Here is a 16508-nt window from a genome sequence, read left to right on the forward strand (position 1 = left end):
GATAGCAGAGGGATAAAATGTACTATTCCTACTCCAGTCGGTGCAACAGTAGGGAAAGTGTTGGATAGAAGAGGGGTAAAAATTACTATTCCCACTCCAATGAGTGCAACAGTAGGGAAAGTGTTGGTAGCGGAGGGGTAAACATTCCTACTCCCACTCCAGTGAGTGCAACAGTAGGGATAGTGTTGGAGAGTGAAGGGATAAAAATGTATATTCCCACTCCAGTCAGTGTAACAGTAGGGAAAGTGTTGGATATTGGAGGGATAAAATTTAACTTTCCCACTCCAGTCAGTGCAACAGTAGGGAAAGAGTTGTATAGCGGAGGAGTAAAAATTGCTATTCCAACTCCAGTGAGTGCAACAGTAGGCAAAGTGTTAGATAGTGGAGGGGTAAAAATTACTATTACCACTCCAGTGAGTGCAACAGTACGGAAAGTGTTGGCTAGCGGAGGGATACAATTTACTATTCCCACTCCAGTCAGTACATCAATAGGGAAAGTGTTGTATTACGGAGGGTTAAAATTTACTGTTCTCACCCCAGTCAGTTCAAAATAAAAACAAACAAAATATCATCAACATAATAAAAATATATTTTTTAAAGTAAGGAAAACAAATATAAGTATGTTAAAAATAAAAGAAATAAAAAAACATATTATAACGTTAAATACATTTCACTAATACCTAAAAATATTATATTATGATAAATAAAATAAAACAATTATGTTTTTATTTAGAAACAAAAACATTAATTATTACATAAATTTAGTTGGGGTCACTGCCATTCAGGACTCAGGACACAGTTACACATGTGGGATCGGCTTGTGTTAAAGAGGGTTAGAGGGACTAAGTGTCGCCGGCCTTGCATATGGAAATATGTCTAATTGATCAAAGAGGGTACGCTGCTGTGGTCGCTGCCACGGACTTGTGGTCACTGCCATTCAGGACTCTGGACACAGTTACACATGTGGGATCGGCTTGTGTTAAAGAGGGTTAGTGGGACTACGTGTTGCCAGCCTTGCATATGGAAATAGGCATCACTGATCGAAGGGAGTCTGGTGCTGTGGTCGCTGCTATGGACTTGGGGTCACTGCCATTCAGGACTCAGGACACAGTTACACATGTGGGATCGACTTATGTTGGATAGTGTTAGTTGGCACCACGTGTCCAAAATTCAAATTGCGAGGTCTGCTGCCCGCAGTGTAGACTGCTGAGTGTTCGTTTGTACTTGAAAATGAATTTGGTGATTGTGCTAAAGCTATAACTGATATAAAAAATGTTCAAGAAGAAAGGATACTAAAAGGATATTATGTAGATATGAGGCCTGTAATAGTTACCTGCCGAGTGGACTCTGTAGTTCAGGAATGAAGAAATAATTTTCATTGTGAGTCTTACTGAGTGCAGTGTAGGCGTATGATGAAAAGATGTAATAAGTATAGAATACACTGACAAAGTGTTGTATTTTCTGAGTACAATCTTGGAATTGCGAGCTGTACTGCCTGCAGTGTAGACTGCTATTCCATGTTAGTTTGCATTTGAAGATTAATTTGGTCACTGTAGTAAAGCTATAACTGATATAGAAAAAAGTTCTTGAAGCGAGGATATTAAAAGGATAATATGTAGGACTGTGATAGTCATGTGCCCTGGCCGCTGCAGCACACCTGTGGAAGTAGTGTCAGCATGTGTTTATACCTACTAGGATGAACTACTGACTCCTACTGGTTTGAAAGTCCTGGGGTACGGAAAATATGTGAGGTATTGTCTAGAGGCAAATGGTGCTAAGCTGCACCCATTATAGTCTCTTACACAATTTGCTTCGCTACTAATCTTGAATTGTGAACCGTGTAACCCCAGTGTAGGGCGGAGGCAGCAGTCAGGATGGGCGCACAGCCACATGGCGTTGAGTTGAGCTGCACAGTTAGTGGCACCTGGAGTACTTAGCGTGTGCGCACCCTGTGATGATACGTCGTCCTGGCGGGCCGCACTGGGAGCAATGTGTTTTGTCTATGGAATTCTGCCTTGATGAGGCCATGTGGCGATGACTTATGGTGCAGTGAGTTAATAGCACCTGAAGCACACAGAGTGTGCACAGCCTGCGATCATGCGTGGTCCGTGCGGGCCGCACTGGGAGCAACGTGTCTTGCAAACTGGACTGCGACATCTGCAATTGCCACTGCATCTGAATTGTGAGCCCTGCTGTCCGCAGTGTAGATCGAAGGCAGTAGTTGCGGCGCTGTTCCGCTGGGTTCGCAGGGGGCCTGTGTCGAGGAGGCCCGCAGTTATGGCGGCAGGCAGGTGCCAGGGTGAGGGGTGATGCTGTGACAGACTCGTTGGTCTTCCCACAAGTGAACCACGCCTAGGGCCTGGCCTATTTATTCATACTCCTACACTGGAGTGGCATACGTTGGAGCAGCCCACTCCGCTTCCACTTCCAGGGGGGACAACACAGCTATATGACCGAGATCTTCCCCACTGCCTGAGGTAACATGGTTGCGTCCACTGTGCACTACACTACAAGTATCAATAGTATATCTCCACATGGAGAGGTGTGTGCTTTGTCTAGTGAGGTCTGTGCAGCACATCAGAGTTACACTTGGCATTGTGTGCTTTATTGTTGATGGGTGACTTGCCTCCTTCATATATAGTTGGTTGCCACATCTCCCAACATTCAGCTATTGTGTGGCTGAGGGGCATGGCGTTTTGGGAAGGGCCGTTGTCCTATTTTTCGTTGCCTTGGTGGTAGTAGGGGCTTGGTGCTGGGGGGAGTTCTGGTGGTGGTGGCGCTGGGTGTTGTGGCCTTGTTGGGTGTCGGAGCTGAATGATCAGTAGCTCTATCACGTGTTGGTCTTTAGATGTGGCTGTGAGTTGGGTCCAATTCACGGAGTAGATTGTCGACCTCCTTACACCAGTTAAAAGTTGATGTTAATTTGTTACTGCTAACTCGGCTTATCGCCTGCTTTTTGGAATGCAATGCAGATTTGGCTGGTCGTTGAAAAGATGGGGAAGTGGTGTTTTTGTGTTTTTTTTGCATGGGAACGCCTACTTTGCATTTCATTAGCGTTAGTTGTGGCTCTCGTTTGTGGCGATTTTGTTGGCGTAAGGTACCGATGGAAGAGTGGTGAGATTTGCAGTTTTCACCAAGTTGAGAATGAGATGATAATTAAAAAACACAGAAAAAAAGATAGGTTTAATGAACATTATAATTAGAAATTAGCATTTAAAAAACCTTTGAAATTCACTGAGAAAACCATAGGTTTCAGGCACGTTATAGTTAGAAATTAGCATTTAAAAAACCTTTGAAATTCCCTGAAAAAACCATTGGTTTCACGCACGTTATAGTTAGAAATTAGCATTTAAAAAACCTTTGAAATTCACTGAAAAAACCATAGGTTTCAGGGATGTTATAGTTAGTTGGACATTTCACTCATAGAAAACCACAGAAATTCCCCTGTTATAGTGAGTTGAGCTAACTATAACTCGCGCACCCGCAATGCACTGCTGATGACGTTACATTTTACATCATTCATGACATGGTCAGTGACATCACTGATGACATCACTGATGACATCTCAAATGAAATCACTGATAAACACAGACACAAAAAAATAATTAAACAATTATCCTAATTAGTTATCAATTACTTGATTAATATGAATTATCAACTAATTAAACATGAATTACTTCCCACCCTGTACCACTAAAAAACCCACAACCCACAACTCAAATTAATTACACAATTTCCATAATTAATTGGCAATTAATGAATTAATATTAATTAACAACTAATTATTAATAATTTAAAAATAAATTACTTCCCACACTTTACCCCTATAAATCTCACAACCTGCACCTAAAATTAATTACACAATTGCAATAATTGTCAATGAATCAATTAATATTAATTAAAAACTAATTATTAATTCATTACAAATGAATTACTTCCAATCCTTTACTCCTATAAACCCCACAACCCACACCTAAAACTAATTACACATTTACCATAATTATTTGTCAATTAATGAATTAATGTTAATTAACACCTAATTAGTAATTAATTACAAATTCATTACTTTCCACACTTTACCCCTATAAACCCCACAACCCACACCAACATGTTATCAAAAAGTTTTAAAAACACATTTAACATTACAAAATCTCAATTAGATATGAATATATTAAAAAACATAAACAATACTTAAACAAAAATAATATGTCACATTCATTTAAAATGTATACTAAAATACATAACACTAATAAAAGAATCGATATTTTAAAAGACTATATTTTTCCAAATGCTAGTAATGACTTTTATATTTTTAAAATCGATATTTCTTACCTTAAAGTTGATATTCTTGACCACAATATTCTTGCTGCTGATATTTGTGTATCACGATATTTAAAACTCAATATTAGTCTAAGTCGACATTTGAAACTCAATATTTTGACTGAATACCGTGCTGCTTCCTCGACGCTGGACTTTGCATCACATACCCTGTTGATGGGATTCTTAATGATGACCCAGATCCTTGCATCACAACCTTGCCGCATCTTGAAACCAATGCATCGCTTCGGCTGCCTGAGGAATCTTCGACATGGATCCAAGCAACGCTCAGCTAACCAGGATTTAAGGTACTTTGAGCCAGATTACGATGTCGGACGGGCTTAAGTCCATCCGCCTTCGTCCCAGGGATTGGGACCGGCTGCCTATATGGCGGCTGTCCCGCACATGACTTTAGAATGCGACCGCCACTGTGCCCCCCCAAGTGCAAATTCCATATGCCTCATCACAAGGGGGGACCATTGTTGTACATCTACGCCTGCCTTTCAATGGCAGTTGAACCACCATAGACAGGCTGGCAGGGAAGCAGCATCCAAATCGGACGGACTGTGCCTGCTAGGCACCGCCACCATTTTGTGGATGCAAGGTGGGTCCAACAGGCAATCATGACGATTGCCTCTGTCGGACCCGTGGCAAATGGGCTTTCCGCCAGCCAGCACACCACCTGCCATCCTGATCTGGTGGGCGGAAAAAGGCCTTACGATGGGGGTGAACCCGCCACTGGCAGCCTGCCGGTGGTGGGTTCACCGCCATCATAATCAGGCCCTTTGTTCAGCGAGTCTAATTGGGTCCCTGTAGCCAGGTCGCGTTCCATCACGGCCGACCTGAACTTGTGAATTTGTCCTTGCCCGGCATGACCAGATATCCGCAGTTGGCGCTTTGTGTTTCTCAGTGCTGTTTTTACTAAAACCTTTAAAATTGTATATCTCCAGTCTTGCTAAATGGATTTTTGTTGGTCTTGATTTATTTATTAACAATCACACTGTTTTTCTAACTCTGTTCTAGGTTCCTTTTGTGGTGTGCTTTCACTAGGTTACAGTTTGAAGTGTAGCCAACTACTTTACACATTGCCTCTGAGTTAAGCCTGAGAGTTCTGTGACAAGCTATCCCAGGGTTGAGCATAAGTTAATTTAGAGTTTGCTTTTGACTTCACCTTGAGAAGAATTGTGGTTGCTGTGTTGGAAAAAGGGTTTCACCCCCCCCTCAACCAGTAACCCGATTTCTTACAAATGCTTTTAATCTATGCCTTTCAAAATCTATTTGAGATTTGTAAGCAATTTGGGGGTGATATAATTTTCTAGGCCTCTAATGTCATCAATCAAGGTGTTGTTAATGTAATCTGTGATGTTTTGTGTAAGGTCATGATTAGTACTTTGCATAGCCTGTTTGTTCAGCTAACCATAACTGGCCAATTTCAGTGGTTCGTAGGTTTTCCGCATTCTAACCATAATGTTCCATTAACATTTTTTTTCCGGAATTTGCAAAGCTTTTATAAACATAGGATATGGTTTCAAAATGAAATGTAGATATAACATATCCAAATCAACATTTTTTCATTGATGCTTTGGTTGTTTTATCATATACATTAATCAGTTTCCATGTAAACATAACCCACTGCATACTGTATTTCACAATGCAGTTATAAATATATCCCACTGCAATTTTCCATGTGTGCTGCAGCAGCACACATGGAAAGAGGAAGTAATTAAGAGAAATTAAGATATTTCTCCCTGTTTTCATCCCAGGCAGAGATACATCTAATTATACGAATGTTGACTTGCACAATTTGATGCAGCAAATACTTTGAGTGGGCAGTCAGTATTATCCTGTAAGATGCCAAAAAGGCTTTTGATAGAGTTTCATGGGCTTTCCTCTGGACAGCTATGCACAATATGGGTATTGATGTAAAACATCTGAAATGGGTGGAGAGCCTATACCAGAACCTAGTGGTCAGGCTAGTTTGAGCAGGACACAGGTCTACATTCAGGATATCTAGGGATAACTGTCAAGGGGGTCTATTGTCTCCAATACGGCTTGCACTGCATCTTGTGCCTTATCTATGTCATCTAATTAATAACCCGGGATAAGACCAGTTATATCAAATGTGATAGTAATTACATTTAGTTCCTATGCTGATGATGTTGGGGTATAATCATCTGATTCACTGCGAGCTATAAAACAAATTGTATCTGAGGCAGGGAGGTTCTGGCTGTTTCTGGATGGCAACTAAACTTACAAGAAACTCAGACAATTCTTAACTATACACCTATTATTTCATTAACCGTATAATACAACTCAAATATTAGCACTTACCTCAACAGTGTTTAACTGAAATGTGTCTATGGAACCATCTTCCTGTTAGCATCATTGGGAGCTGCAACATAGTCAAGATCAATATCCTACATAAATGTATTTCTCTTTTCCATGCCATCCAATTACAAGTGCCTAATGTTTTATTTGAGCAGATAGAGGATGCTGTCAGTAGCTCCAGATGGGGTTATCCAAGAGTTAGATGAGCTATTAGGTTTATTAAGCTGCCTCTAATTAGAGGAAGATTTTAAAACCTATTGTGAGGTGGCTTTTGGGCCGGAAATCAGGTGTCTTCTCTAAGACAGCAACCCTGATTGGAAACTATTGTTATGTAGGCATTCTGATCTCAATTTATTTAAGCGGCTAAACTCTAGGATTACCATAGATATCCTTAAAATATGGGGAGATATTTGCACGGAATACCAGCTAACCCTTGCACATCATCATTATACTCCTCTCTGGGGTAATCCATCCCTAATGTCCATATTCCAAGTTTCAGCTGCTAGATTATGGCACCTTAACAGAGGTGAAACAATTGGGCATCTATAAAATAACCATGGTTTCAGCACTTTTGCTGCACTGCAATCAGAGTAAAACCTCCTGCAAAACACCTTTTTCAAATGTCTTCAACTGCGGGATTACATTGTACGTCCGTTTTCTCGCAACATCTCTCTAGAAAACTGAGACTCAGAGATAGTGGCAGGTAGCTACTCTACTGAAGATAAGCTATCTATCAGAGAACTCTATAGAATGATGAATAACCATTGGGTGGAGTTCACAGAGTTCTGCAACGCGGAACTCCGCAAAGTGACAAAAAGATTCTGCCCCACTACGCTGAGCTCTGCAAGTTGCGGAGTGCTTTAGCGTCATGCTGTTCACTGTGATTTTCAGTGCTGGGTGTTTGTCCCACGCTGGAAAATCATCGCAAATGGCACCATGCACAGCACAAGTAGGCGCTGTATTCTTTCTGATGCTCAGGTAGATTTTCTACCTGAGCGGCAGCTTACTCAAAGCGAACGTAAGGTTTCTCAATGCGAGCGGTCCCGAGCATACACGACCACTCTCATTGAGGAATCCGACTGCCTGCGATGAGAAATCTCACCAAGAGGTTCATTTTCCTCACTCGAGCTCGCCAACTAGACATTGACGAGCGGGAGTGAGGTAAAATCTCGTCAGGAGGTGTATTTTTCTCACTTGTGCTCACCAACTTGACATTGCCAAGCACGAGTGAGGAAAAAACTTCGCTCCTTGAGCTCCATGAAATGCGGAGTGCAGAAAACTCTGCAAACTCCGCGAGTGGAGTGGAGTTCACTGCCCAGGGTTATTTACCATAGGGAGGACTAGCTAATCTTGCCAATAAATGGACTGTCAAAATTGGACAGGCAACTCAATTCCTTGTTTTTTTCATTTATTCTGAAGCTACAACAGTTTAAAATCTCTGTATTACGTACTATAAACCTGTGAGCAAAGCCATTTGAGCTAAGTTGCACTGGGTTTTGTCCCTGCAGTACACCCAGATTTTTTGCTTTTCTGATCACCCATGTTTTGAACTTTTTACTGTGGGTGAGTCTCACCCACAGTAATCCCATGGCAAATGGGCTACACGTGTTTACTGCCAGTTTACACCTTTTAAGATAAGACCCCTGCATTGCAGCAAGGGTATGGGGCACTTGGCTGGTTGCACGTGAACACATTTGCACATGTGTGTGCACACATATACAGGCTGAGTGTAGGAAACGTCTGTTGTGCATATTCCGGTAACAGTGCACAGATAGCCTGGTGAAATGGGGACTCTGCAGGATTAGGTGTTCACCTGGGATAGGCCTTATGAGGGTTATGTACACTAATAGGGAAAGTCAGTGTGCTTTACTGTGTTACCTGTAGTGGCACCCCATTATACACATAGGGCGAGATCTGCCTTAGTGTGTAGTTTCTCTCCGCCTTGGCCTACAGAGACCATTGACATCTTGAATTGGAGTATAACCTGTGCATGAAAACCAAATATGTAACCTCCAGAATATTAATTGTATCGTCATTCAGAGATTACATATTTCCCTGGCTCAGCTCAGGATCAGAGCCCAGGCCTTGTGTCACCCTGCTTTGCCCAGTTCATTACATTTTCTCCAGCAGGATCAAAGGTCGCACACAACAAAGAAGCAATTAGCAGTGCTTTTCCCAGCTCCTGAGGAAGCAAGGGGTGGGGCAGAATGATCTCCATCAATCACTCAGCTGTCACACTGTATAGGAGATGGGCAAGCCCAAGCCCATTGAACAAAGGAGGGTGACCAGAAAATGGAGCCACCCAGAAGGGGCCCTCGTTGAAATGTTAATGTTCAAGTCCCTGGCAGTGATGTCAGCAAGGGGTGGTGCTGAGACCCCAGGAGCTGATGTGACCAGTAGCTCCTGGATGACGCTATCTTTGACTGTTCCAGCATGCTGTTCAGGAGGATTGGGGCAGGGGCGTAGAGGTGATGTGACACCCTAGGATTGGCCAGGGGTGTCTATTTTCAGGAACCTTCCACTCTTCTTCAAATACTCTTACCCCACAGAAAGACTATCTTGCCTGCAGATTTCTAAGCTATTTGCTGCTGCATTCTGGGGCTGCCATGGAGAACTGGAAGGAGGAACCCCCTGACACCCACTCAGGACCAAGAACTCTGTCCAGTTGACCTCAGGACCAGTGAGTCGCCCTCAGGGTCAGTGATGCTGACCCCTTTATGCCCCTGAGGAACAGTTGGGGGAAAGCCCTGGACGTTTGTGTGCTGAAAGCTGGATCAGGAGGAGAACTGGTGCAGGGAGCCAGGAGAACCAGCACCTTGAGGTTTTCTCCAATGTGGAAGTGAGGAGGCCCTGGTGGATAGAGCTTGTCCCCAGGAGTAAATTGAGCCAAGGATCATTCAAACCAACGGGGCCCGACTTATGGCAATCTAAATGTTGTCTACCTTTGACTTACTTTCCGACCTTAGAGCATGTGGAGCTCTGCTGCCACTTTTATTCTTTTCCCCAGGGCTGCAACAGGGCCACGGGAATGGTGTAAGGAAGCTGTGAAAACTTTGTTCAGGGAGAAGATTTAGGTGGGGCCCCCTCAACATTTTTCCACATCGCCTGGGAACCCCATCCCCAAGGCGGATTTATGTTAAAGGGGGCGAGGACCCCCACCTGGACCCCCGGGCGCTCAGGATGAAGGGAACTATCACACTCCCCCAGCAGGAGGGGGAAGGGGTCCAGGACCCCATCCTTGGGCACCAAATCACTCTCTTGAGCAGGCAGACACAAATGGAGACTGCCAGCTCCCGTAGCAGCACATGATTGAGCTGCCGGCACAGGGAGGCAGCCAGGGCAGCCAGGGGTAGGTTCCCCGAGCTGTCCTCCAACCTGGTGTGCCTGAGGGGGATCTGGCACCCCCATTGCACAAAGAGAAAAATTCAGCAGGAGGCCGCTGAGTCACAAAGAAACCAACAAGAAAAACATCAACGCAGCTCTCCCTGTCACAGCGGGAAAGACGCTCTTTAAGTATTCACTGCTTTCCATGGAACTAGCCCCATAATGCCTTGAGGGGCCTTTTAATTTTAACTGCTTTTTGCCCAATATCTCTGCCTGTGGTGGTCCCAGGACAAGGGACCACTACGGATCAACTCAGCACAACACAGCCTTTCTTATAATTGTACCCTCAGAGTCCTCACCCTAAGTTGAAAGGACCCCAAAATTATAACCTCCCCAAGTTTTTATGCTTTTTCACTGTGATGCCCTCTTGGGGCTATTTCCACCATTACAGTTTGATGCCTAATAGATGAAATAAATACGCAGACACAACATTTATTTGTTATAAATGTTTTATTGTGTTATCATAATGATTGCACGTTTTATTGATTCATCAGTATCACACTAATGACAATGTCTCATGCAAAGTAATCTTATTATTACAAAACAACTGTCTTAACACCCTTGATATGGTTGGGGTGCACACTCTAGGGTTTCAACCATGATCACACAATGTCAATTACACAATGTCATCTATGATATGTTCCATTTGCCATTGTATATATTTGTAAATTATTGCGTAGTATTTAGAAGTGCGTGCGTACTAACTATACTTCTCGATTTTCTAAAGAAAGAGTACTGACTGCCCAATCATTTATTACGTGCTATTACTGCTTGCCAGTGATGGGTGATTATTAGCTCATGCTACCTCCTGTGAGTAGGCCTTGGACTGCTCCGCTTTGCTACCCTGTGAGAGTCAAGCCCTGCAATGGGGTGTTAGGTTCCCACTCAGGACAATTGTGGATCTATTAACTTATGATGGCTACACAAATAATAGCCCAATTTCCAAAAGGCTAATAATAAAACTGATAACAGGAGCAGGCGCCCAGGATGTAGGTTTCAGCCTGCAGACATAATACACGCATTGATGGCTGTTAAAATTTAAACAAATATTGGATAGAGACCACACTGCTTTTACCCGAGTATTTATAATTTGACCTGTAGCTTAATAGTGATTTAAACCTGATCCCACTAAACGCATCTCTGTTATCATATCATTGATGCTCAATTATGCAATACTAGACTGTGGATTGCTCAAGAATGGATTAATAACACCCCCCTACTGTATGACTGGTGAGTACTCCTTTGTCAACTTTTCGAAACAATATCAGCAATCCTCAGTCTTAAAGGTAATAAGGGGACAAAGCTATTAAATCAGATTTAGTTATCGATATGCGAGCTCTAGCTTAAACCACTGTTCTACTATTACTCACAACTACAATAATGCTCTGTTGTCAAGTATACTTTGTTGTCCTGTACTCAAGCATATTGTTTTACCTATGTATTTTGACTGTATGTATAAAGTACCTGTGACCACATCCAATTCTAAATAAAAATAATTAAAAAATAAATCTTCTTGTTACGCCTCTGTTGGGTAGGTACACTATTTTGGTGCAAACCCTGGTTTACAACTGTTTGTAAACCTGGGTTTGCATTACGATACAAGGGTGGATGCATGGAAACGCCAATGCTCCGCTCATGTAACGCCTACCCAACGCAAAGTAATGCAAGGCAGTGCCATAAACTCTGCTGTCAAATATCCCTTGCTATCCTACTTACAATTAAGCATATTGTCTATCTGTAGATTATTACTGCATGTATGAAGTATTTGTGGCCACATCCAATTCTAAACAAAAATAAATAAAACATTCTCCTTGTTCTTCCTCTGATGGGTATGAGCACCATTTTCATGCAAACCCAGGTTTACAAACGTTTGTAAATCTGGGTTTGCATCAAAGTACATGGGTGGAAGCACAGGAACGCCCATGCTCCACCCATGTAACACCTGTCCAATGCAAAGTAACGCAAGACAGTGCTATGCGCTGCTTCGTGTTACTGTCTATTTATTAAACCATGAAAAGCCACACAAATCGATTTTGCATGGCTTAGTAAATGCAAAATTGATTTTGCGTTGTGCTGCACCACAAAAGTGACACAACCCTGGAACAAAATCGAAATAAATCTGGGCTCCAATATGTGGAACCCTGTTTTTTTACACACAGAAATTTGTATTGTAAGTGCATGCTTCCAGTTTTTTAATTCCTATGCTACACAGGGCACACTGACTTCTGCAAGGATGTGCAAGGCTGTAAGGCAGTCTTTGAGGATGCCATTGCAGGGGAGTTGAGCAGCAACATATCAATGGTAATAGGTGTGGCTCTGCACTGTGTTTTTCCCATGCTCAAATTTGGTTGCTACAATATGTTACATGAACATGTAGCAAATCTGTCCCTTTACTTCTTATGTTTTTTCTGTTTGTATTCTAATGCATTTTCCCTTTTTCAAAACAAACAAAGAAGAGCGATGAATTCCCATTACCTACGAAAATATAAACTGTTCAAAATAATGTGCAGAGAAACATTGATGCAAAAATATATTGTTTATGAAACTGGTGTAGCAGTTAATGGACCAACTATGAACAAAGGCTTATGTTTTGTTCTCCACCGTAAATCCGTTTGTTACACTTCATGCTAAATATATTGTATCCTATTCGTTTGAAACATTGTTCCAATAGCTCTATTCAAATCCTTCTCAAGAATATTGGCTTTGTGCTGCATGTCCTGAAGATGTGTGGATTGTTGCTGCTTGTTATTTTTTACCCTTTCTTTCTCCTTTATTATTATTATTTTTTTCTAAAATGAAAAAAGAAATTCCAAGCAACGAATTCTGCACAGCCTTCAGGCAGATCCACTTGTCTCTCCAACAATATTGACTTCTTCCACCTAGTCACTGTTGAGACCCACTGGTGGGTCTATAGATGTCCCAGACTCCTCTGGTACAGACAACTGCTGATGCTCAGCTTTGTCTGTTCATGTTCTTCTTCAAATCAAATTGTGAGTAAAGGTTGATATTCTTCAAACAATGATGAAGTGGTGAACTTTTTACAAAGCTAGTCCTTTTCAAGTTTTTTTTTATGGTGGAAGGCCATTTATTTATTTAACTGGGTATTCGCTTTTTCAAAATTCCTTTTAAATGTTCTGCTGTCTGTGACTTTTGTCAAGGTTATTGGGGTGAGGTTTGCACGTGTATACTGCACATAAAGACAACTGACAGGTTTTATCCAACTTGAAGACTGCGTATTAGTGATAATATTCTATGCCAAAAGCTGTTTGTTTGTTTTTTAATTTGGTGCTTTGCACCTGTATGAGTGGATGAAACTTGGGGTCAGATTTACTAAGAAGTGAGGCACGGCAACACAGCAACTAACGTTGCTGCACTGTATAAAAGGGGAGAGCAGAAAAGCACCATATATATTAAGATTTGGCACTATTCTCCTCTCTACCAGCACTGGCGCACTTTTGGCAGGCATGCTTCAATGCAGGTGCCCTTGCGCACACTGCAAGGATGTCTGCATTCTCTAAAGCATAGGTTTTGTACTGGAGGGGGACCATTCTAGTGCAAAACTATGTTTTGAGGCATTTCCTATTTTGAATATTAGCTGTACAACGCAGCACACATGCAAAGTAGGAAAAATTGGGGGACATTAAACCCTTTCTCCTCATTGCCCTTGCCTCAAGGAGTTATAGTATTTTTGTGCAAATACATGTCTGCATTATTTTATAAATAGTAGTTTGTGTCAGAACTCATGGGTAGTTGCATCGTAATGCCTATGCATTACCCATGGAATACACTCTTCATGCAAAGTAATGCAAGGCAGCTCATTGCACAACGTTGAGTTACTTTAGGATACTATCCAAATTGTATCCAGATTTGTGCTGGGTAGTAAGTCTCACCTTAAATCTTTGCATAGAGTTTGCATTACAAAAGTAACACAAACCATACGCTAAGGAGTTGATTCCGTTCTGGGTCGGAAAGCACTCTGCCCGAGCTGGATCCGGAGTGTTTTCCGGCCGAGCCGGAGTCCTGCAGTCCGACCGAGCGAGTTTGATGCGGCCGTATGCTGTCGGACTCGGTTCGGTCGGACTCCCATAGAAGTCAATGGGAGCCGGTCGTACGACACGTACATGGGCTCCATTGACTGAATGGGTACGATGCGGACAGGTGCGCCCCCTACAGTGGGTATGTGTCGGTGCCATCCACACCATACATGCCTGTGTTGGGGAGACCCATGGGTCTCCCCCTGTGTCCGAGTTGTAGGGCTGCGGGTGACAAGGGGTCCGCCGCGGACCCCCAAAGGCAACCACCTGGACGATTTGCGAGCCAGACACTCCGGCTCGCACAGGCTGTCCGATGCGTGCATCGTCCTGGCTCGGTCGTGAATCGCATCCATTGCACGCCACGGTAAGCTTACGACCGAGACGTACGGAGCGGTTTGGACACGGAAACGGCTCAGTCGGTGAATTTCATGTAGCTCGCATTGTACTCGCTCGCTCGTACAGCTGTACGAGTCGGCCGGAAAACACGCGTACGGCTCATAATTTTTCCAGCCGCATCGCGTTCGGTGCCCTTCCGACCCGTATCAGAATCGGCCCCAAAGTGTTAGTTATTCTGGAACTTTACATTTAAGCTCACTAAAAAAACAGCCCTCAACTTTAACAGCAACTGTAGAGTTCTGACAACTCAGAGTTTGTGTTCAAATATGTGAAAATTATGTATTGTTTTTAGTACTGCAGATTCCTCCCGTAAGTCAGCAGGCTGTCAAATAGATGTTGAAACATAAAATTCCAATTAAAAATACATGCAATGAATGCCAGCTAAACTTCAAAAAAATCAAAAGATAAAAGAAACATAGTTGGACCATGCTGCTTGAACTCACCCTCGTATGACGGAAATATGTCCAACATTTGTTGCTATACCATGGAGGTCAGCACTTTTGATCCCTCCCTAAGACTTTTCACATCCTTGATAGATCTTCATACATATCTATAGGAGTGATGCAATGTACATGAAACTAACTTAAAGAATGGTTTAGTCATCAAATGCAATGCTGCTCATGATGTCACCCACAATGTGACAACATAGATGACATATGATTTCAAAGTGGCATGACATTTGGCATTTCCAATAACATAATCAATATGACAGCTGTGGATATAGTCTATTTCTTTGAGTCTGGATATTTATTTAATGATGTTATGCTTTGTCGTGTAATTACTCACTAATATCAATTTTGTGAGCACATAAGCATTGCATTAAGAGTATGAATTATGGTTTGCATTACTGTTGTGCGAATTATGGATTATGAAGCTAATCATAACTGAGGATTTTACCAATGAATTCAATCTTAATCAACAACCAAAACTGTATTGTAAGAGAGATGTTTAGAGTGAATTTCAAAGGCTTTCCAGATATTTGTTAGATTTTAAGTGTAAATGAAACCATAACTTTATATTATCTTTATTTTTCAGAGAATGTTTCAGGTTTTTTACAGATACACTGCAAACCTCTTTGTTGTGCCCAAGCGACCTGCACATGGGCAAATGTTGTACACGGTGGGGAATCAGTGTAGGGTCTGGCCTTCACCAAACCCACATAAATGCCCAACCCTGTTGAACACAGCATTTACCCAAATGTGGCATTGTCGGCAAAGCTCTGAAACCATCACTATCCATGCTGAACTCTCTTACAACCAAGCAGAGCAGGAATTGTCTGCAGTACCTGGCTTTCAATCAGATCCTGTGCTCAACTCCCACACTTGCCTTATCCATACTGTTCAGAGCCATTGGCTAACAGCAGTGAGTGTAGACCACATGGCAAGCCCTTTGGCCAGGTCCTGTGTCCAACACCTCTACATGCCCAACACCCTCTGCGTATGCCCATTGGCAATGAACAACTAAAGTGTGCTACTTCCATTTCTTGGGGGACTTTTGCCCATTAGCTGAGACACCCAGGAAGATAAGCAGAATCCAAGAAGTGTCGAGGACTGACAAATCTGGAACAAAATCCACTTTTCAAAAGTATTTGTAATGCAAGGGTGATATATTTGGGACCCCTACTTGGGCCTGTGGTTTCAGGGTATTGTCAATATGTCCCCTTTTTGCCCTGTATTTCAATATATTTCCCAGTGTAGCGCTTGAGTTGGTACACATAGTTGGGTAATGCTGGCCACAACAGCAAATGTTCAGAACTCCTGTCTCCTGATCGGCAAATCCAGAATATCTAATTGAATAAAGAACACTTTACTTTATCCCATATTTACATTTGTATACTTATAAACACATATGGGGATGGATAGATAGATAGATAGATAGATAGATAGATAGATAGATAGATAGATAGATAGATAGATAGATAGATAGATAGACAGACAGACAGACAGACAGACAGACAGACAGACAGACAGACAGACAGACAGACAGACAGACAGACAGACAGACAGATAGATAGATAGATAGATAGATAGATAGATAGATAGATAGATA

The sequence above is a fragment of the Triturus cristatus genome, chromosome 12 (assembly GCF_964204655.1).
Source record: "Triturus cristatus chromosome 12, aTriCri1.1, whole genome shotgun sequence".
Lineage (NCBI taxonomy): Eukaryota > Metazoa > Chordata > Amphibia > Caudata > Salamandridae > Triturus > Triturus cristatus.